The sequence below is a fragment of the Lemur catta genome, chromosome 15 (genome assembly GCF_020740605.2).
Source record: "Lemur catta isolate mLemCat1 chromosome 15, mLemCat1.pri, whole genome shotgun sequence".
Taxonomy (NCBI): Eukaryota; Metazoa; Chordata; class Mammalia; order Primates; family Lemuridae; genus Lemur; species Lemur catta.
Window position 1 is genome coordinate 3,816,448 of NC_059142.1, and position 24,036 is coordinate 3,840,483.

Sequence of the window (24,036 nt, forward strand, 5' to 3'; positions counted from 1 at the left end):
GTGTCTTTTTAACCTGTATGGTGGCTTTTCCTAGTGAGATGGCAGGAAGCCGAGGGGACGGCCACTTGGAAGGAGCGTCCCGAGAGCACTTTCCCAGGTGCAGCTCCATCGGCCTCAGCAGTCAGCGCAGATTCCTCCCGGAGCCCCAGACTCCCTTGCCTGTCAATTTTGGGTTATTGGACAGTGAGTTTCCTGCCTTTCCTCTGTTGTAAAAGGTATTTTAATTCGAAACTGGAAGCAATTTTCGACTGGAAGGGAGAAGTTTCCTTCTAAAGAAATCTGTCCCTGGAACATGAACTGAAGAAGCCCCATTAGTATCCATGGGTACAGTTGGCAGCTACAGAGTGGGAAGGAGGAAAATTGGTTTAAATAAGCCTGAAAAAAAAAGACCATAATTTTGGAGTTAGGACTAGTGCAGACTGAAGGTTAATTTTAACAGTAATGGGCTATCTGGAGCCTGGTTAAAGAAATGAAACTGTAACCAGGTTTACGAGAAATCACAACGTTACCACGCATATTTTGATGGGGCTGCCGACTGAGGGCTATGAGAAAGTGGCCTCCCCATCGGCGGTGTGTGGACAGCAGCGAGCTTGGAGTGATCGTCCCTGAACAGAGGACGTTTGTGCTCCTGGGTAAGGAAGTCACCTTGTAGGTCGAAGGAACAATAAATTTTGGAGAGAACGAGAATTTCTTTCTCTCTCTCCTTCCCTCATATCCTCAACAAATATTCATCGAGTGTCTCTGACTTGATAAGCACAGCCTGGGGCTGTAAACAAATAATGCAAATAATTGCAGACAAGGGTGATAATAGAGGTCTGAACGCAATGCCCTGGAAGCATTTGTCACTTATTTGTACTCAGTTTCTTGTGAATGTGTATATAGAAGGCAGTCTTTTCATAAAACATGAAATCTATTTTCCTCTTAAGTGCCTTTTGTGCATCTGTTTCAAATAAAATGGAAAGGTGTAGCCTGCTGAGTCAAAGTGCCCCAAATGTCCAGCACCTGCTGGCATCTGGGGCAAGGAGGCAGAGGAATGGGACAAGATTGTTGGCTAGAAGTATCTGGTTTTAAAAAGGAATGAGCTCAATCCCTTTACAGAAATGAAACAAATGACATTGACCGTTCTGTAAGGTGGTGAGAAGACGGGCCATTCCAGCCGACTTTGGGGTGACTTGTCCTGTGCATGTTAGCGGAGGTAACGACTCGTAGAGAAATTCACACCTGGCTTTCTTAAAGAGTTCCTTAGTTCACTTTGACTTTGGCTCGTGTCTCTTGTTCATAAAGGTGATGTGGTGCTCTTTTTTAAATTTTACTTTTTTCCCTAACCCAAATCATTAGTAATGCATTGTCTATAAAATGCAGCTCAGAAGTTAATATGGTGCAATATTGGTACCAAATATTTCTGGACAAATATTTTGGGAAAGAAGAAAAGTGGTGACATGCATTCCAAGTACTACAAGAACATACTCGCTTTCTAAAAGACCCAAACACGATGGAAGCATTCAAACAAAATAGCAAGTCAGTTTGCCATGATGCTCATGTAGGAAAAGGCATGTCGTGTCTCATTGTTCTGTTTGTGGACATTTATCTTGGTTATTCTCGCACATTGTCTCTTTCTCATGAACTTGAGAATTAGCCTGTTACACTTCATAAAATTCTGGTGATTCAGATAAGAATTATTTGAGTTGGTATGTTAATTTGGGTGTAACTTAAGTCTTCACAATATATATTTTCTTGTTCAATAAATGGGGTACCTCTCTATTGAATTCTTCTTTTATGTTCTTTGGTACTATTTTATAGATTTTTGCATATAGGTCTTATGCATTAATTTAGGTGTTTTATGTTTCCTGCAGTTATTGTAAATGAGATGTTTTTTTCCTAAAGCATTTTTTTGATGAGTTAATGCTGGTATGTAGCAAAATCATTGCCTGTTAACATCTATCTAGTTTGCTGAACCCTTACATTGGTCCAGTAGTTTTTGGCTGATTCTCTTCAATTTGCTCAATAGATAATATTACCATCTGAAAATATTGACAGTGTTTTCTCCTCTTTTTCTCAATATTTAGATATCTGTTTTTCCTTCTTCTAACGCATTGGCTTGTCTGTATATGAAATACAGTTTTCGGTGGCAGTGGAAGTTTGCATTCTAATTTCATTCTGATTTTAGTGGAAACTTAATTTGATACTTTTTGTTTTCTGATGTTACCCTTTATCACATTAGGATATTTTCTCCCACTCCTAGTTTACTATGAATTTTTTTTTCTTTTTCTTTCTTTCTTTCTGGTAACAGCTTTATTGAGATCCAATTCATATACCATATAATTCACTTTTTTAAAGTGTGCAATTCAGTGGTGTTTAGTGTAGTCACAGAGTTGTGCAACCATCATCACAATCAATTTTGGAAACATTTTCATCACGCCAAAAAGAAGCCCCACACCCTTTGGCTATTACCCCGGACTCTCCCCCACTTTCCTAGATAGCTGCTACTTTTCTTCTCTATTGATTTGTCTATTCTGGACATTTCATATAGTGGGATCATATATTATGTGGTTCTTTGTGACTGGCTTCTTCCACTCAACACAGTATTTTAAGGTTTATCCAGGTCATAGCATGTACTTCATTACTTTTTGTGGTGGAATATTATTTCACTATAAGAACACACCACATTTTGTTTATTCATTCAGTCTCTTAGTGAACATTGGAGTTGTTTCCACCTTTTGGCTAACATGAATAATGTTGCCATGAACTTTTATGTAGGAGTTTTTGTGTGCATGTATGTTTTCATTTCTTTTGGGTATATACCTAGGAGCAGAGTTACTTGGTCTAGTGATAACTCTATGTTTAATGTTTTGAGGAGACTGTTTTCCAAGGTGGCTATAACATTTTAAATTCCTGCCAGCACTATATGAAGTTTCTAATTTCTCTGCAATCTCACCAACACTTGTTATTGATTGATTTTTTAATTATAGCCATCCTAGTGAGTATGAAATGTTGTTTCATTATGGTTTTGATTTGCATTTCCCTAGTGACTAATTATGTTGGGTCTGTTTTCATGTGCTTATTGGCAGTTTGTATAACTTCTCTGGACCCATTTTTACATTGCATTGTCTTTTTATTATAAATTTATAAAAGTTCTTTTTATATTCTGGGTACAAGTTGCTCATTAGATATATGATTTGCAAATATCTCCCGTTCTGTAGGTTGTTTTCTTACTTTCTTGACAGTGTTCTTTGAAGCATAGATGTTTTTAATTTTGATAAAGTCTAAATTATCTATGTTTTCCTTTTATTGCTTGTGCTTTCATTGAAGAAACCATTGCCAAATTCAAGGTCACAAATATTCATCCCTATGCCTGCATATTAGTCCATTTTGTGCTGCTATAATAGAATACCACAAACTGGGAAATTTATAAAGGAGAGAAATTTATTTTCTTACAGTTCCAGAGACTGTGAAGTCCAAGAACAAGCACTGGTACTTGGCCTGGTAAGGTCCTTTTTGATGTGTCCTCACTCAGTGGAAGGCAGAAAGGCAAACAGGGACAAGCATCATGTACTCACATGGCAAAAGCGTGAAAAAGAGAAAATGCACTCCTACAAGCCTTTTTATAGTGGCATTAATCCATTCATGAGGGTGAAGCCCTCATGCCCTGAATACCTCATATCAGGCCCCACCTCCCAACACTGTTGCATTGGGGAGTGGGTTTCCAACACATAAATTTTGGGGGACATATTCAGACCATAGCAGTTTGCCTTTGTGAGTTTTATAGTTTTAGTTCTTACAATTAGTTATTTAATCCATTCTTTAGCTTTTTTTTTTTTTTAGTTCTTTGATCCATGGAGGGAAGGGTTCAACTGTATTCTTTTGCATCTGGATATGTCTTAGCACCTTTCGTTGAAAGGAATATTCTTTTTTTAATTTCAGCATATTACAGGGGTACAAAACTTAGGTTACATATATTACCTTTGCCCCACACTGAGTCAGAGTTTCAAGCATGTCCATTCCCCAGATGGTGCACACTGCATCCATTAGGTCTGAATATATCTTCCCCCTCCTCCCCCCTCTCACCTGCCCGACACCCTGTGAATGTTACTACTATATGTGCACTTCAGTGTTGATCAGTTAATACCAATCTGACGGTGAGTACATGTGGTGCTTGTTTTTCCATTCTTGGGATACTTCACTTAGTAGAATGGGCTCCAGCTCTATCAAGGATAATACAAGAGGTGATAGATCACCATTGTTCTTTGTGGTTGAGTAGAACTCCATGGTATACATATACCACATTTTATTAATCCACTCATGTATTGATGGGCACTTGGGTTGTTTCCACATCTTTGCAATTGTGAATTGTGCTGCTATAAACATTCTAGTGCAGATGTCTTTTTTTATAGAATGTCTTTTTTTTTCCTTTGGGTAGATGCCCAGTAATGGGATTCCTGGATCAAATGGTACTTTTACTTGTAGCTCTTTGAGGTATCTCCATATTACTTTCCACAGAGGTTGCACTAGTTTTCAGTCCCACCAGCAGTATATGAGTGTTTCTATCAAATCTCTGCATCCACGCCAACATTTCTTCTTTTGGGACTTTTTGATAAAGGCCTTCTCACTGGAGATATGTGATATCTCATTGTGGTTTTGATTTGCATTTCCCTGATGATTAGAGATGTTGAGAATTTTTTCATATGTTTGTTAGCCATTAGTCTATCTTCTTTTGAAAAGTTTCTGTTCTTGTCCTTTGCCCACTTTTTGATAGGGTTGTTTAATTTTTTTCTTGCCGATTTTCCTGAGTTCTAAATAGATTCTAGTTATCAGCCCTTTATTGGATGTGTAACATGCAAATATTTTCTCCCATTCTGTAGGTTCTCTGTTTGCTCTTGTAATAGTTTCCTTGGCTGTGCAGAAGCTTTTTAACTTGATCAGGACCCATTTATTTATTTTTGTTGTTGCTGTGATTGCCTCTGGGGTCTTTTTCATAAATTCTTTGCCTAGGCCAATGGTATAATTTCTATATTTTTTAATTTGTTGAGACATGCTTTGTGGCCTAGGTTATCATCAATCTTAGAGAATGTTCCATGAGCTTTTAAGAAAAGCATATATTCAGTGGTTTTTGGGTAGAATGGTCTATAAATGTCAGTCAGGACCATTTATTCTAGAGTTCTATTTAAGTCCATTGTTTCTTTGTTTATTTTCTGTTTAGAGGATCTGTCCTGTTCTGTCAGAGGGGCATTGAGGTCCCCGCCTTTTACAGTGCTGTTGTTTATCGTTTTGTTTAGATCAAGTAGGATTTGTTTTATGAATCTGGGTGCATCTGAGTTAGGTGCATAAATATTTACAATTGTTATGTCTTTTTGTTGAATTGTACCTTTCTCCCTTATATAGTAATTATCTTTGTCTTTCATTATTTTTGTTGATTTGAAGATTGTTATCTGAAATCAGAACTCCTATGCCAGCTTTCTTTTGGCTTCCATTTGCATGGAATATTGTTTTCTATCTCTCCACCTTGAGTCTGAATGCATCCTTTTGGGTTAGATATGTTTCCTGAAGACAGTAGATACTTGGCTTGTGTATATTTATCCATTTGGCCAGCCTATGTCTCTTTAGTGGGCAGTTCAAACCATTTACATTTATTGAAAAAATTGATAAGTGGTGCACATTTCTGTTCATCTGTTGAGTTGAACTTTGTTGCTTTGTTTTCTCTCCTGAGCCATCGTGTTATCTGGTCTTTGACCTTTAGCTTTTGGATGATTTTACACTGGTAAGTGGTTATTGTGCTGATCCATGTATAACACTTTTTTGAGTACTTCCCGGAGGGCAGGTCTTGTCTTGATGCATTCCCTCAGTCTTTGTTTGTCTGAGAAGTTCTTTATCTCTCCTTCATATAAGAAACTTAGTTTTGTGGGGTGCAAGATCCTATGTTGTGCATTATTCTGTTTGAGAAGAGTGAGAATAGTGCCCCAGTCTCTTCTTGCTTCTAAGGTCTCAGCTGAGAAGTCTGCAGTTAGTCTGATGGGTTTTCCTTTGTAGGTTACCTGTTTCTTTCAACTTACAGCTTTTAGGAGGGCCTCTTTCATGTTTATTTTGAAGACACCAGTTTGATGACTGTGTCGTGGTGTTTTCCTGTTTGCAATGAATCTTTTAGGAGTCCTTTGAGCTTCTTGTACCTGGATAATCTAGATTTTTAGCAAGACCAGGGAAATTTTTCTCCATTATAACCTCAAATAGTTTATCCAACTCTTGTGTATTTTCTTTTTCACCTTCAGGGGTGCCTATGATTCTCATGTTAGGCCTCTTCACATAATCCCACATTTCTTGTAGGCTTTGTTCTTTTCTCTTATTTCTCTGTTCTGTCTCTGTGACTGACTTATTTAATTGAAAGGTGCTATCTTCAATCCCTGAGATTCTTTCTTCTGTTTGATCTACCCTGTTCTTGAGACTTTCCACTGTGTTTTGTAATTCCTTGAACACATTCATCATTTCCAGAAGTTCTGTTTGATTTTTCTTTAATATTCAATTTCTTTAGTGAATTTTTCTTCCAGGTCCTGTAATTTTTTTGTGGTTTCTTTGTGTTGGGTATCCATTTTCTCTTGCATATCATTGAGTTTTCTTACAATCCATGTTCAAAATTCTTCTTCTGGCATTTTAGTGTTCTGAATTGGGTTGATATCCATTGCTAGAGCTGGTTTTCCCCTTTGGGGGTGTGCTTTCAGTTTGATTCTTCATATTTCCAGAGTTCTTTCACTGATCCCTTCCCATCTGGAGCAGCTGTTGCTTCTTACCTTTAGATTTTTGTTTAGATAGTGACATGCCCAGGTTAGTGAGCCAATAGGCTGGGAGGAGCAAGCTACAGTGTTGCTTTTGGGTCCTGTAACCAGCTCTTGTTCCTCTGGAGAGGCATTCTAGTGCCTCACGTTGTGGTTGGGGCCCTGGGATTTCCAGGTGTGTTCTTATTCTCCACCTCAAGGGGGGCAGGTGCTGGAGTGAAGCTGGGTATGGTTGGGTTGGTTGAGCCTGTCCTCAAGCTACACAAATGCCATTAGCAAGGGTCAAATATCTGCTCTCTGCTTCTGGGCAAAGCTGCCAGAGAGGGGCTAAAATGGCCCCAGTCAGCGGAAAAGTCTGCGTGTGGAGGTGGGGCCCTCTGAGACCTGCAGTCTGGTGCAGGCCTTGCTCCTTTTCACCCTTCCCTATTCTGCAGTTTCTTCTGGGCCACTGTCGGCAGGCAGGACCTCAAGCCAGTGGATCTCCCATGACTGTGATGTGAACCGGACGGTTCCTGCCCAGGATCGCAGCCTGTGCTGGGAGCGAGGCCCTTCTGTCAGAGGGAAAGGGGAGAATGAAGCAATTTGGCACCTGCCAATGGGCTTGGGTCTGTGGGTTGGGGGGTTCCCCGGGGGAACTGGGAGCCTGGTGCCCTGTCTGCAAGAGGCTCACCACTCACTGGTGGCAGCCATCTCTGGGCTGGTGTTGGCAGGTGTCTCCAACCACTCAGGAGCCCACCAGCCATCTGAGATGCAAAGTTGGGAAATTTAATAGCTCCACCTATCATTGTTGCTGGGCTCCAAGCCTCTCAGGGTTTAGACCCTGCTGATGCCTTTCTGCTTCCAGTTCTGCTCTGCAACTTCTTCCCTTGAAGCCTCCTGTAGTTTCAGGCATGCTTCCTTCTGACTCTCATCAGATATATGTTTGTCTGCCTGTTTGTTTTTTTCACTTTCATCTAAAATCTATCTTTCCTGCAGAGACACTGTGGCTGGTGGTTTTTCTCGTCCATCATATTGAAGTTAAATATTGAAAGGAATGTTCTTTCCCCATTGCATGGTCTTGGCACCTTTGTCAGAAATCAGTTGACAATGGTAGTTTATTTCTTGACTTTTCTTTCTCCTCCATTGATCAGTATGTCTGTCCTCATGCTAGTCTGCACTGCTTTGATTGTTGTTGCTCTGTTTTGAAATGGGAAGTGTGAGTCCTCCAACTTGGCCTTTTGTTTTCAAGATTATTTTGGCTATTCCAGATCCCTTGAGTTTCCACATGAAATTTAGGATCAACTTGTCAATTTCTACAAAGATAATCAGTTGGAATTCTGAAAGGGATTGCACTGAACCTGTAGATAAATTTGGGGAGTATAGCCATCCTAACAATACTAGGTCTCCAATCCATGAACACAGATATTTTTAATTTATTTAGATCTTTAATTTCTTTCAACGTTTTGTAGTTTTTAAAGCATAAATTTTGCACTTATTTGTTAAATTTATTCCCAAGTATTTTATTCTTTTTGATGCTTATTTTCTATTTAATTAATTGTTTTTTTAAATGATTTTTGGATACTACATATGAGTAATTTGTTTAGAATTTTTAAACTTTATTTGCCTAAAGTTGCATGGTATTCTTTTATGATATTTAATATTACCTCATCTTGTTATGTCCCCTGTCAGCACCCAGAGCATCTGCTTTGGCTGCACAAAATCTGATGCCTACCTGGTTCTTTTCCTTGACAGAAACATTTTCCCTTTTTATCTTTTGTGTTCTGAAATTTCACTATGATGGGCATAATTGTCATTTTAAACTTTTTTCTCAGCACTTGGTTGTCCTTTTTCTTAACACAAACATAGACATTTTAAAACATAAAAAAGAAGAGAGAATATTATTAAGAATCCCCATATGTCTTCAGTAGAGTTTCTATGTCATTTCTTAAATTATTAAGAATAATTAATATTTAATAACATTTAAATAAGTATTTTATTTTTCCTTTTGTTTTCTTTGTTCTTTATACTAAAACTAAATCAGGCGGACATGAGACTTTCTACATGTATGCTCCATGTTTCTGAATATTTCTCTAATACTTTCATTTTTTAATCTTTTCTGCTTACTTGCTTGATCTTCCATATAATTTTTTCTCTTTATTTCAACTGCATCCCTTCAGTTGTTTCTCCCATTTGCAGTGATTTAAACATTTTTGATGGGCCAAATAGTGAATTCCAAGAACTGCTATTAATTATTTTCATGGACGCAAAAGCTTCTTGACTCTTTCTGAGTATATGAGTAATATTCAAAATATTCTGAACATTTTAAAGCCTTCTGTTTTCTCACGTAAGTCCTTTTCCTCAGATGTAGTTGCATCAGTTGAGTGTGTTGCCCCTCCTGCCCTTGCTTTCTAAAGGGGTTCAGGACTGCTTCACCCTGTGTTCACGTGTCCTTGAGCTGCATTTACCAGGAATGATGCTTCTGTTTACTGTCAGCTACTTCCACAAACGGGGAGGCATGGGACTCATGTCTAGGAGGGGACTGGTCTTCAGGGTGTAGGGGTTCCTTGTGTCTTCTGGGGCTATTGCATTTTTGGGTTCTTTACTGTTTTTCTGTCCCTGACACCCTTACCACCACTAATTAGCACAGAGGAGGAAGGCACATTGCTCAAATGTAGCTGCAAAAGCAAGCAGCTCAGGTTCTTCTGCTTCTGTGACAACTGGCTCTGGCCTCGTAGCCCCTCAGAACTGCCTTTTCCCTGAAGATGGCTCCTCTGGACATGCTCTGAGCTGTGGTTTCCTCTTGGGGTTGTTGTTTGTTTATATATGGGGGATCTGATTCTATCTGCTTTGCGTCATTTAAGAATCCCTAAATGTTTCTGGCCCACTGAGACATTGATGGTGCCCTGTCTTTTCCAATACTGCTAACGTTTTCCTCTCCTCTTCCTCCTCTTCCTCCATTTCCTCCTCCTTCTCCTCCTCTTCCACCTCTTTTTCCTCTTCTTCCTCTTTCTCCTTCTCTCTTTCCTCAGTCCATCTCTCCCTCTTTCTCTTTTTCTTGTTTCTCTGTTAACAGGACTTGGAATATCATGGATTATAGTTTATGCTCTGCCACCACATGACTACTGATTAGCTTTTGGCAAAATCAAATTTTTAATCACAACTCTCTAGAAAATCTTCACATCAGCCGCCTTCTCAGCAGTATTTGTAAGCAAGTGGCTTTTACATATTTCCTCGCCAACTTTGACTTATTCATCTATAACACTTCCACTATGTCTGCCGAGGAGTATAATCAGGGAATATCTCTTATGATTTCATTTTTTTTTTAATGTTAGGGTCTTCTTATAAGGGTACTCTATAACATACAGTATCGATTGCCAACACATACCTGTTGAGGACAATTCTCAGCCTAATGTTTTGGCTTCTGGGTATAACCGCACTTGGAGAATTTAGCAATGAGAGAAATAATCTCGTAAGGATTAAGGTGCTGATGCCAGAGGACAGGAATCTTGCCTTATGGCCAAGTGGTATTTCCTGAGTTGGTGGCATCAATCCACATAATGTGGTGATGGGGCCAGATGTTGTAAAATTTCTTGATCTTAAACTTATGAAAGGCTCTTTTCACTTTGTGGGGCAGAGCACTAATTTTGTAACATTTGCCAAATAAATACTACAGGGAGTTAATGATTCCCTCTAGCTTGTTTCCTAGTAATCCCACATGCTCTTAAACTATTCTCTCTCCTAACCATGATCCCTCCTTGGTATGTTGCCATTTGCTAAAACACAAACACGTCAGGGTAGGCTTCTGCCCTGAGGACTGAAAGGTCGGTATTTCAGAACTGGGAATATTCTTGTGTAACAGGGAACTAGCTGAAGCCCAGATGTCCCTGCATTCTGTTTTCTGGGTTGTTTTCTCCTTTGATATCTAAATGCCAATGGACTGTGCCCATCCTGACAGATAGCACAAAGTTCAGTCTAACTAGACAGTCCCCAAATCCATCCCAAATGCTCCCTCAATCTCCCCTGAGCTAGAAGCCCATTGACCTCTTGGTTGTCTTCTCGTGACTGGTGTCTTTGGCTGTTCTTCCTGCCCCTGCTCGGGACATCTCCCTGCCCCCGATTCCTCAGGCATAGCTAAAACTATATATCATGTTAAATAACATTTTGCCAAAGATTTGGTGTCACAGACTGCTCGTTTTCTCCGATTTCCATTCTTTCCTTTCATTTTAATAACAAAGTCACAGTGTTAGCTGGACATGTGCTTGGGGGATAAACTAGGTTTCCCAGCTTTGCTTGCAGCTAAATTCTGGCCAGAGGAATTCAAACAGAAGTGATGAAGTAGTGCCTACCACTTCCAGGCTGCATCCTTGAAAGAAAAGTGATTTCTCTTCCTTCTTTATCCATGGTGTGCAATGATGTGATGGCTGGTGCTGGAGCAGCCATCCTGGGAGAAAAGATGGAAGCCATATGTGAAGGAAAGGACAGAAAGACCGAAGGATCTCAGGTCTCCAAAATTCTAGAATTACCATACCAGCTCTGGACTGCTTAAACTTGAATGGAATGTGAGAGAAATAAACATCTGCTCGGTTTAAGCTACTGAGCTTTTGGCTTTTACAAAAGGTGAATCACAAACTCTGAGGATATGAAAGTGAATGGTAGAAGCAAATTTAAAGCTGATTAGTAGATCCTTGATAAGACAGAAAAACAAAGAAAAATGTGGCTCTTGACTAATAATTTTGAAAACAGAAGCATATCAGAGTTGGGCATTGTGAATTCTGAGCTGCTCAGTTCTTCCTGACCAACCCCAGAGGGAAGGGTTTCTTGATGTCCTTCTGCAACTTTGCCTCGTTAGGGTCACATGCAAACTGTAATACTAGGTAATAAAACTGATTATTCTTAAGCAAACATTCTAGAATTCAAGCATTCAAATTGTTACAATATTGGAGTTATTAGAAAGAAAAGTTTTGGAACTGCCTTAAGACCATATGTATAAGCCATAAAATAAAATCCACCTTGCTAATTAAAAGTCACACCTCATTTTGACATATATTAATATCACCTGACTTGATCCCGTTCCTAAATCATCAGGTTTAGCTCTGAATGACCTTTGGCTATTTCTAAAAATCAAATCTACCCTCCAAGGATACAGTCGTAAGTCTTTGTGAATGATGGAGCCACAGTTTTGAAAATAACGTCAAAGAGAATTTCAGAAGTTGTAAAATGGCAACCTCACTAAGAGAAGCATTCTTCTTTCCCAAGGCAAAACAAAAGAGGTCTTTGGGGCTCTTAATTCTACTTTGGTTACCCTCCTGCTATCAGTGCTAAAGCTCTTGGTGATACAAATGATCTTGGGTCTGGTTGCACTTGGAATTTAGGTTTCAGCAGGTGGTCAACGGGCAGAGACATTTCACACCAAACCTGCATAGGTCTGTAATAGTGCCTTAGAAAGCAGTTTGCCTATAAATATTTCACCCGGAGTGACACAAAAGCTGGATGGATGTGAAACTACTTCAGACAAAAAGCAGATAAATTCCTGCTTAACGTGTACCTGATGCTTTATGATTTCTGCCCAAGTTCAGATTTCCTGGATCAAATGTTCCCAAGCCCCGTGAGGTCATGTGGTTTCAGAGACATCAGCTAAGCTCGGTGTGTATTACAGAGAAGCCATCCCATCCGGGTGTGACCACTCTGAAGGTAAGTGCTAATCCCAATCTGATTCTGTGTGTGTGACACAGCTGTTGGGAACATTAGGACTGCCATCTGTGTCCAATGCAATGATTTCCTACCACTTGGCCTCATGTGGCCCAAAAGGTAATTTAGTGCATATTGGGAAATTCCTGAAACAACATGAGACTTAACACTATTTTCCCATCAAATCCTTGGAGTCTTTTTTTTTTTTTTTTTGATATTTAGAGAGCCTACGGAGGTGTGAAACTACAGGGCTGGGAAATGGAATGGTTTACCCATAAAATCTGGGATCCTTATTGCAGGTTCTTTCTCCAAGGTAAATTCCTGTGTTTTAACAAGAATAAATCCAGTGCCATACTTGGAGTAACACTGCTCTTGAACGTGAGGACTGAAATCCTGTGTTCTGGGTCACAGCCATTCTCTGTATCCACTCGGTAATGCAGGAGCACTCGTCAGACCTTTGAGACTACCATTTGCATATGAAAATCTCAGTCAATGATTTCACTCATGGAAAAATATTATAATAAAATTTTAAAATTTATGGAAATCTCAAATTAAAGTTTGTGTTCTCTGACCTCTACTAGGCCAGGGCCCATCTTCCCCAAATTGTTTTATTTTCCTAAATTCTTCATCCCATTCCATCAACATAAAGAAAATATCTGCTTAAGCTGATTTATATTCAAGTATGAGTGAAGGGGAGTTAATCTAAGCTGTGAACCACACTAAAGAAACGGATTTTTATTTTTTAAAGTGGAGCTTGGTATTTAATCTGAATTTCGCAGAGCTGGCTTATCCTGACCTTCAAGCAGCTGCTGAAATACCCATTTTTGTGGAAATCTCTTTCAAATAATTAGGTCAGGACAGGGCTGGTGACTGCCGCCATTTTGGCTTTCCACCTTGATCTGGCGATCAGCAGTCACATCAGTTTGAAATACAGTAGTTATTTGAGACATAACTTCGTAAAGATGCAACTGCTTCTGTAGTTCATTCATGTGTGATTTGCATTCCTTTAAAGGAATGCAATAATTGAAACATTTATTTGATCACCTACTATGTGCCAGGCAGGTTTGTGCCTTTATATATGTGATTCTTTATGCAGCTTTTTCAGATATTTCAATGTGACATTAAATATCTGCTCGAGGATTTGGGGGCTGGAGAACCACTGGCCTTGGCCTAGTGTCTTTCATTGTTCTCCTCCCCATGAGCACCACTCAGCCAGACCCCTCTTCTCACGGACCCACACTCATTGTGGCTTCTGATTGGTTTTCCGACTTCCAGATTAGGCAGTTCTGAATTGAGTTCATTTTGTTGGCACTTTCCCCTGGACGAGATCTCCCCAGAAGGTATGGTTCGTGCACAGACCAACTTGAACCTTTTGAGACAGAAGCAAGAGCAGCAAGCCCCAGGGGAGAGGATCGTGTCTCGTTCATCTCTGTATTCTCCGAGTCTAGACAGTGCTGGGTGTAGACAGCCAGTGATCATACTGTGTCAGTAAATTTGTTTCTTCTTCACTTCAGTATTCAAAAGCAAAAGGCACCCACAGATGGGACACGCATAGGTGTGAACTGCCAGTGTTGGCATGCTTGTGCATCCAACAGGATTAGACGAAGAGTGTGCTACTGGGATTATTTTCCAAGTCAGAAGACTTTCTCTACTTGACAAAAATTAACAACTAAGAGCGAGACCAGATGCAGGATATCAGACAATGAAAATATCCTTAGTTGCTTTTCTAAGCGTGTTGTGCCTCAGGAGTCAGCAGAATGAAGGGAAGCAACGCAAGGACCTGCCTCTGTTCCCCGCCCAGCACATGGGCACAAAGTAGAAAATCAAATATGCCAACAATCGTTATATTGGAAACTATTCGAGTCCTAGAATCAGCAATGTTACCTGAAAGACAGAGTATCTTGCTGCAAGGTGTCTGTGAGGAAAAGATATTTCATTCGTTCATTCAATTTATATTCATCAAATCACCACTATGGAACTGTGCATCTTTGGAATCTTTGAACTCAGACCACAGAAGCATGTGTTTTTCCAGAATTTCAGTAAACGTGAATATTGTTGAGGTCATATATATCCATCAACATCTAATTTAATAAAACGAAAGGCAGTGCAGCATAGCGTTAAGGGTACAGACTCGGGGGAAGGAGCCTGTTTCTAGCACTTTGTAAATACGTCACCTTAGGGAAGTTAGCTTAGACCTGCCTTATCCTCTGCATCTGCTAACTAGAATGTTAGTGCTCACCTCACAGGGTGGTGGTGAGAATTAATTTAGTTAACACAGGGATCTGTATAACAGTGCTTAAGACAGAACGAGTGCTTTCACTATAACAAAATTTCATATTAAAACAGTCCTTGCATTATAGGTTTGAATAAATCACTCGAACTCTCCTAGCTTAGGTTTCCTCATCCATGAGATGAGGACAACACCTACCTGCCTACCTGGTGGAAATGTTGCAATTCAACTGAGGCAATATATGTAGAAGTGTTTTATAAACTGTGATGTCTTATGTACTTCAAAGTTATTTTCATTATGTTAAGCTCTTAAAAGATTGCTATGATAAAATCTGTTCAGTTCCCCAAGTTATACCTTCTGAGAAAAAAACACAGAAAGGAAAAGCAAGCTCAGCTCCTTGGCAGAGGAGAGAGAAATTCCTGATTATAAACCTCTAAGACTCTACCTAGTGGAGAGAAAGTTGCTCAACAAAACCCTGGTGAAAATATTAGGAAGAGGCAGTGGGTGTTGAACCACCAAAACATGATAAATCTTTACAGCAGGTGACGAAGGCAGGCTGGACCAATCGGATGCTCCTTTGATGGAATTTATTCTGGAGTTGATTGGAAGCAGCTGGTGCTCTATCTGCTCAGCAGCGGCCTCCCCACTACTCTGCTGTGCACAGATGTCGTCTCCAGTCCCGCCTCCTTCTGCTCCATTTCCTAGCCTGGTCTTCTGGCCTCTCATCAGTTCTCTGAGCTCCCGATCCTTCCCAAAAAATTGCCCTTAGCCCAAGGCAGGTTTAATTTCTGTTGCTTATGGCAAAGGAGCCCTAATACCAGCTCTAACCTGTCTTATGAGGGTGGGCTGTGACATCCTGTATCTTCCTGCAGCCTCCTTCGTGCGCTGTGCGTCCTGCACCCTGCTGCAGCTAAAACAGCGCTGTCACGTATCGGTGCTCTTAAAACCACTTACTCATTTGTTCATTTGGCAAGTGTGCATTGACTGCCTGGGCGTCATTTTAGATGCCGGGGATGCATCAGTGAAAAAAATAGACAACATTTCATGCCTTCGTGGGTTTGAATTCTGGAGAGGAGAGACAATAAACAAAGTCCATAATTATATATGTATGCATCACACATGCACGTGTACATACACATGTACATACTTACAAATGCGTGTGTGTGCACGCACATACATGTGTGAGGTTAGACGGTGAAATGAAACAATGAACCTGAGGGAGAGGAAAGAAGGAGCCAAAGGTGAGCCTTCAGAGAAGGATCCCTGACAAGGGGGCACTCAGGGAACACACAGATGGCGAGGTAGAGAGCCATGTGGATACCAGCGGGAAGAGCATTTCGGGCAAAGAGAACAGAAAATGCAAAAGTGCCAAGATAGGACCCTGCCTCCAGTGTTCTAAGAATAAGACAGCAGGTTAGCCGGAGTGGAGTGAGCAAGAAGACAGTAGTAGGTGTTTAGATCAGTGAAGTATTGGGCAGAGGGCAGAGTGTGTAGGGCCACTGTTAGAACTTTGGTCTTTAACGCTGAGTTAGGAAGACACTGGAGGGTCCTGAACAAATGAACGAAACGTGGCTGTCCACATGTCACTCTCCTGTGCCCAGGTCTGCTGGCTGTCAGGGGCTTTCGCAATCTGGGTGTGGCCCAGGCTTTGCAGCCCTGGCCTCCGTGCTCTGGTCCGCATCAGTCAGGCTAGTCTTTTCCCTCTGACTGGATTATCACTTACATGTTTCCATGCCCTGAGCCAGTCTCTGTTCAAACCCTCGCATCATCAAGGGCCATTTCAAATCCCGTCTCCTTCTGGATGTTTCCCTCCATGTGCCCAGGCCACAGCAATCTCGCCCGCTTCTGAATCTCCAGTGGATTTGCCTTTACACCCTCCAGCTAAGATTTAGCATATATTGTCCTGAATTTTATTGACTGTTTCATGTATGCCTGCCTTGTCTATCCAAAAAGTATAGATTATAAACTTTTGGAACCAGAGCACCAAGTCTTACCCTTCTTTGCAGCCCCTTGAGTGCGGGATGAAAAGCGGTTTCGTATTACTTGAAACAATCGCCAAGGCTCTCAGCACGTCTGGGTTCTGTTTCAAAGGTTTACAATGGACCCTTCTTTCCTAAGGGGTCTTGAAAAGTTACAAACGAACGTTTAACTACATGGTTTGCTCAAGGAACACCACAGAGTTACAGTGTAAGACCAATAATCACAGTCCATTAAATTGGGGTTGTTCAGGGAAAGTGAAGCTCCAGGCCTTGGTCGAGCAATCAGGAGCCTGGAGGCTACACGAGCCAGGTCCGGGGTCTTGCTCTGCCCTGAGAACAAGCCACGATTGTCCCGTCTGCGTCAGTACACATGTTGCAGGCATGGAAATGCATTCTTCAGCTCTGCAGCTGAATGGCACACACGCCCTGTGATCCCAGGCCCTGTGCGAGGTTAACTAGCCTTCTATAAACATTAACACCCATGGGAACGGCCTGTCGTAATTACGGAGGGATAGACCCTGGCCCCTAAGTACTTGTCAGTTTACAGAACTCATTCTGGGGACCTGAGTGCAAATGTAATTTGCTTGGCAATGTTTATAGCAGTCACAGCTCTGTAAACAGGCTGCCTGGGCTGAGGCTGCGGGGTTTGTGTCTTAATGGGAACCCACCTGCTCCTAGACACAGCCAGGGCTCAGGACCCAGACCCTTCCCTCTGCTGCTCACGTGGATACCTGGGGTGCAAATGAACATATCCTTCTTTGGTGAAAACCAAACCAAACCAAACCAAAATCATGTTGCTCAGCTCTTATTCCCAGGGAGTTTCCTCTGAAGTCAGTGCAAGAACATATGTCACTTTCTCAAACTCTTATATTAATAGTTAGGTTAAAGCCGGGAACTCCGGGATTAGCTGCATCTATGCCATTAAACAGTTGTGTGATGTGGGTCGTGCTCAACTTTTGTTACCTGAATATATGCGGGAGCAGGATGAGATCCCAATGCCCCTTGGGGTTTTCACATTCAATGACTGTGTCTCTGTGCCCCAGGCACGTGCCTGTCATGTAAATGAAGAAATGGAGATGGCAGTCTTAGTTTCTGGAGAGCAAAAAGAATCTTCAAGACAATCTAATCATTTTTCCTGATACCTAGAATCTCTGAAGCACTTCCTGAAGCCACACAGCTACACAGAGGACAAAGATTCAGACCCTGGGCTTTTAGCCCTCAATTCAGAGACTTTCCATCATACCCGGGGCTTTTAGAAAGGGGCTTGTCTCAAAGATTTCAACAGACCGACAACGCCAAGTGTCCACGAGTCCATGGAGCCACTAGGAGCCACTAGGAGCCACTAGGGCGTTTACTATGCACATTATTGGTGAGAAGTAAAATGGTGCAGCTACTGTGGCTAGCGGTTAGCATTTCTTATAAAGTTAAACATACACTTATCATACAGCCCAACAATTCCACTCTAAGTATTTGCCCAAGAAACACAAAACTGTGCATGCTACAACTGCACACGAATGTCCATAGCAGCTTTATTCAATAAAAGCGCCAAATTTAAAACAACCCAAATGACCATCCACAGGTAAAAATTCTGATATATCCACACCATGGAAAACTGCTTAGGATTCACAAAAGGGACCAAGAACTTAGATGAATAAGGACAAGTTGAAGAAGCCAGAATAAGAGTTTATACTACATGAGGTCATTTGCATAAAGTTCTAGAAAAGGCTGGAGCTGGGGGTGGGAGTGAAGTCCAAGGGGCATGAGGAACAACCTGGGGCCACGGGAGTGTCCAATATCTTGATTACAGCGATGGTAACACAGGGGCACATTGGTCAAAACTCATCCAACTGTACATTTAAGATGGGTATATTTCACTGTATGTAAATTAAATCTCAATCAAGTTGGTAAAATAAAAGAGTGATTTGCCCCCAAATCATGGTGGGTAGTACGTAAGCCCAAGAATGTGGGACATTTAAGTTTCCATTCTGAAAGTGTCCCGTGCCCTGCTGTGGGGCAGGGGGACAGCCGGGTGACAGGACCCCACGGCCTGGTCCCTGGGGGGCCCTAGGAGGCAGGCGCATCCCTCCAGGCTTGGCTCCTGCCCGGCCGTGCGCCCATCGGAGCGGAGCTGGCTGGGAGCCGGGGCAGATGGGGAAAAACCACTTCGCCGCTTTCACGTCCGATGGAAAGCCCTTGCCTGGTTCGGTGGGGACGTGTTTACAAGTCCGTGTTCTGGCAGGGTTTTCATTTGCAGTGGGGAAGGGGAGTGGCCCCTTTGAAGGGAAGCAGACGCCCCAGAGGAGGCTGGGCTCCGGGAAGGCCCTTCCAGGCGAGGACCACTGCGTGGAGATGCGGGGCGTAGCTCTGCGGGCAGGACGACCCGCTCCGGCACATGGAGTTCCTGGGGAGACTGAGGCAAGGATGGGGTGAAGGGAGAAGGTGTGACCTGCGAGTTTTAATGCTGCCAGTGCTGCCTTGCCCTCGAGTCTCCTCTGGTTTCTGACCGGGAGAAAGGGGCTTCTCAGCACAAAGTGACTGACACGCGCTGAGCATCCGGTGTGTGAGGCCATGTGCCACATGCCTGGGGACGCGAGATGCGTCAAGAAGGTTTCTCTGAAGAAGTGTTCAGTCTCGTCTACGGAAAGGTATGTATATGAATCGCAATTCGGCCCTGCCCCGTGATTTTGTGGGAAACTGAAGCCCACGGAGCTTCGTAAAGCCCGGGCAGTAGTGACGGCCCCAGCGACTGCCGGCTCAGACGTCTCTGCGCTGGCGGGTCTGGCCAGCGTCTCCCCGCGGTTCCCGTGCTTTTCCCTGTGGCTCCGTGCTCTGGCGCCCCAGACCTGCCTCCCATCTGCACCCATTTCTCCTGGGAACCAGCCTCGACATGCCCCAGCCCGAAGGATCCCTTACCCGGCCATCCAGGCCTCGAACATCCTTTTCCCCTGCAGGGAAGAGAAATGGACTAGATGCCTCTAGTTTCGAAGTTGGAATTCTGGAATACTGTGCAGAGTGAATGGGGTTTCGGATCCATAAATAAGCAGGGCTCAAAAATATGACCAAGGGACAGAAATTGAGTAAATCAAACCAAATTCCTTCTTGAAACCAGGGACTGAAAGCTTATGCCCCCTGGCCACCCCCACTCCCATTCGTATGCTGAAATCCTGACCCTGAAGGCAATAGTGTCAGTAAATGGGGCCTTTGGGAGGTGACTCAGTCATGAGGGTAGAGCCTCCATAAAGGGGATTCATGCCCTTATAAGAGAGCCCCCAGATGCAAGCTAGTCCCTTCCACCGTGAGGACACAGTGACGAGGTGCCATCTATGAACCAGAAAGCCAGCCCCCACCAGACACCAAACCTGCCACACCTTAATTTTGGATTTCCCAGACTCCAGAAGTCTGAGAAAGAAATTTCTGTTGTTTATAAGCCACCCAGTTTATGGTATTTTGTTACAGTAGCTCAAACAAACAAAGACATCAGTTGTATCTATGACAAATGCAAGGTACAGATTGTGCAACAGTGGGATGTCGGGTTAGTCATATTTCTGAACTATCATCTTCGTAGTGCACTCCCCTTCTCAAGAATCTGCAGTAGCTCCCTGTTGCCTGTTGGCACTGAAGGAAATCTCTGCTCAATCTCTGCCTAGTGTGTAATGGATTGAGTTCAGTGTGATTTGAAGACTGCTTGAGCCTCACGCAATGCACCCTCGGCCCTGTGTGACTGGCCCTGTTTCATGCATGGCCCTGGTGACGTTCCACTGCAATACTGATCAGCCCCAAAGAACACTTTTCAATTCTCTCTGTCACCAAATAGCACTTTGCAGAGTTCCGCCTTGTCTGTATCACACCGTCACGTGCACATTCAGAGAGAGTTGCCGAACCTGCTCCCGAGGTAGAGCCCCCTCTGTGACTGGCAAGCTAATACATCCAGCCTCAGTGTAGATAATATTTTCATCTTTGGTTATCCGGCTACATTTGTTTTCAAAATTCTCTAACACTGAACTTCACCGGACTGACCTGATATTCCAGCTTTGCCCAACACATGCCAGTCATTGCATTCCAGGCCGGGGACAGTCTGCTGCTGACTCTCCCTCGATATCCCCCTTGCCTCAGCCTCCTGGGTGCTGGGCTCCGTGCGAGGCCCGTGGGGAGACAGAAGCCCTGGCTTCATGAGGCTCAGAGCACGTGAGGAGACAGACATGTGACCAGACAGCCAGAGCACCAGTGTGACACTCTGCCAGGGAGGCGGCAGGGAGCCTGAGTGCCCACGTCTGCCTGGGTCGCTGCACCCGGGCTTGGTGCTCAAAGGGTTGACCTAACTTTCTGTGTCATTTCAAGGCCCATCTCATCCCACTTTTCTCCAGACTTAGATGTCTCCATCTAGACATCTTGAACTCTCCTGGCCCAAAGGTCTCTGTCCCTTTTCTGATTTCCTAATACTTTTATGTCACAAGACTTAACACTTACTTCTGACTTACAGTTTCTTACCTCTCTGACTTGCCCCAGTTTTGGGCCAAGCCTTAGATTTCTCCTTATCATTGTCTCCTCTCTCCCTTCTCCGTCCAGCACTGAGCGGGGTGCTCATAAATACCTGCTGGTTGGTCACTGGTGTGCTTTCAGTTGACAGAACATTGCTGGAATATTACTACTTCCTTGAGATTCCCAAACATCTGCTCACCAATTTTAATTGCTGCTCAATGAGTCTAACGCTGGGACTGATGGTATTAGGTTAGAGTTAATTCATTTCTCCTCACTGTGTAAATATCTCCTCCAACATGTGTTGGAAGCTGCTCATTTCTGGCAGGAGGGTCTGGCAGGATGGACCACATTTCAGAGGGTGTTGTATGGTGAGGCTGTTGTTGGCACAGCTTGCTTTTCCCATTGTCTACCTCGATTTTCAGTAAATGTTATTGCTGTAAAAAAAAGACTAGCTCTTGTCTTCAAGTCCTGGTTGTATCTCAGCATTTCCTGCAAGTAACTGATGGGGCACATCAGGAGGGAGTCAGTATTCTCGGAAAGGGAGGGCCCAGGGCAGGCCAAACCTTCGCGGGGATTGACTGACAGAGAAGACCCAGAGGCCAGAGGTTAGGTATACAGATTGGCTGTTTGAGAAATTGTAACAATCCCAGGGGCATCTAAGTGGAAAGAGTGCTTCTAGAAACTGTAAGTATATAAGAGGAGTGCTTCAGATATTTAGTATTCACTGTTTATTAATCAATACTACCAACAATTTAATTATGTAACTTCTACCCCTGACTAAGAAAAGTGAAAAATAAATGGAGAGCTGAAAAGCCATGGCCAATTTGTTTTTTGTTTTTGTTTTTTTTAGAGTCGGGATCTCGCTCTGTCACCCAGTCTGCCAGAGTGCAGTGGTGTGATCAGAGCTCACTGCAGCCTTGGACTCCTGGGCTCAAGAGATTCTCCTGCCTCAGCCTCCGGAGTAGCTGGGATGACAGGAGCATGTCATCATGTCCAGCTAATTCTTAAATTTTTTTGTAGAGATGGGGGTCTCACTACGTTACCAAGGCTGGTCTTGAACTCCTGGCCTCAAGCGATCCTCCTGCCTCAGCCTCCCAAAGTGCTGGGACAACAGGCATGCGCCACCACGTTTGGCTGCCAGGGTCAGATTGATTTGGCAGCTCCTTCACAGCGATTGTCATGATTGTCACATTGTATTGCTCTTCCTGTTTACATGCTGTCTTCTGAGGGGTGCACAGGCTCCTGCACGGGGACAGGGCTCCTGTCTTTCCATCCGTCCCTGCAGAGAGCCTGGCTCAGCAGCTGGAACAGAGCAACCTCCCATCCGTTGTTGGGAGAAAAGGTCACGATGACCCCCTCCTGCTGCTTCTGGGCATCAGTTAAATCAAACCAACCCCAGCTCTAAACACTCCAAAGGCTTCCATACCATTCACCACACTGGTTAATCTGAAGATGCCAGGGAATAAGTAATTTCCACCCATGTATATTTAGCTCCTTAAACTCTTTGTTAAAGTCAAATGTAAACCATACAGACAGCTGTACACAGACTTGTGCAAAACAGTTTTATTACAGTGGTATTTACACTGGCAAAAATGAGAAAGGACCTTATATCCAACAACAAAAAATAATAAATTATAGACCATTTACATGATGGAAGATATTAGACATTGTGGTATTGAAGAATGTCCAGGAATGATGAAATGCTTATATATCAATAAATAAAAACAATGAATAAAAACATATTTAATAGAATTCCAATTTTAGAAAAATATACATCAGTAATATTAGTGACTATTTCCAGCATGTGGAATTATACATGACTTTCATTTTTCATTTCATAATTCTTAGTTTGACTTTGCTTTCTATTTTAGTTGATGTTATTATTGCTACACCAATTTCCTTTTTTTTGCATATTTTTTTCTGTTTTGATGGTAGGCTTTACTGTTGTTTATTTACTTGTTGTTTTATTTATTTCTATTTGCCTGGTATAGTTTTCCATTATTTTATTTTAGAACTTCAGGTATAGTTTTTAAATAGTTTTTAATGTCTATTGCAAACAGCGTAATACCCATTTATTTTCTTTATCAAATCAGAGATTCTGTGACTTTAATATGTGAACTACAGTTTATCACATATGCATGTCCCCTTAAACAATGTATATACAGCATTGTTTTGTATCATAATATACCTGTCCTAGTTGCAATGTCTTCACTAGTTGATTTATTTTACATGCTGCATAATAATATCCTGGTGTCAGTAAAGCACCATTTCGTTGTCCATCCCCTCACTGAAGAGCAGTTGGCCTGTTTACACACACGACGTGGCAATGAATTTTGTCGTAAGTATTTGTTACCTTGGACACATATGTGAGACTTTCTCTAGGGTAGAAACTAGAAACCAATCTGTTGTGCTGTAGGGTGCATACCTTTAACTAGACTAGTTATGTCAGAATTCATTGTTCCAAATTATGTTCCTACGTGCATTATGTAAAAGTTGCCATCTTCTCACACCTAATTTCATTACATTATTTAATTCTTTCTAATCTGATGGGCAAGATATGGTATATAATTGCTGTTTTCTTTTATTTAATTAATTAATTAACTAATTAATTAATTTAGAGATGGGGTCTGACTATGTTGCCCAGTCTGGACCTCAAGCTCTAGACTCAAGTTTTGGCCTCCAGAGTAGCTGGGACTACAGGTCCACCTCACCACGCTCAGCTCTAATGTTTGTTTTCCATTGAGTTTTTCTGATTCCTAATGCACCCAAGCATTTTCCATATGTTAATTAAACCTTTGGGTCTTTTTTAGTGGATTGATTCTTAATAGTCTGCCCATTTTTCTCTTTGCTTGTTTACCTTTCATTATTTTTTTAAGGAGTTCTTTATACATCTTAAATACTATTATTCTAGGATCCCTAT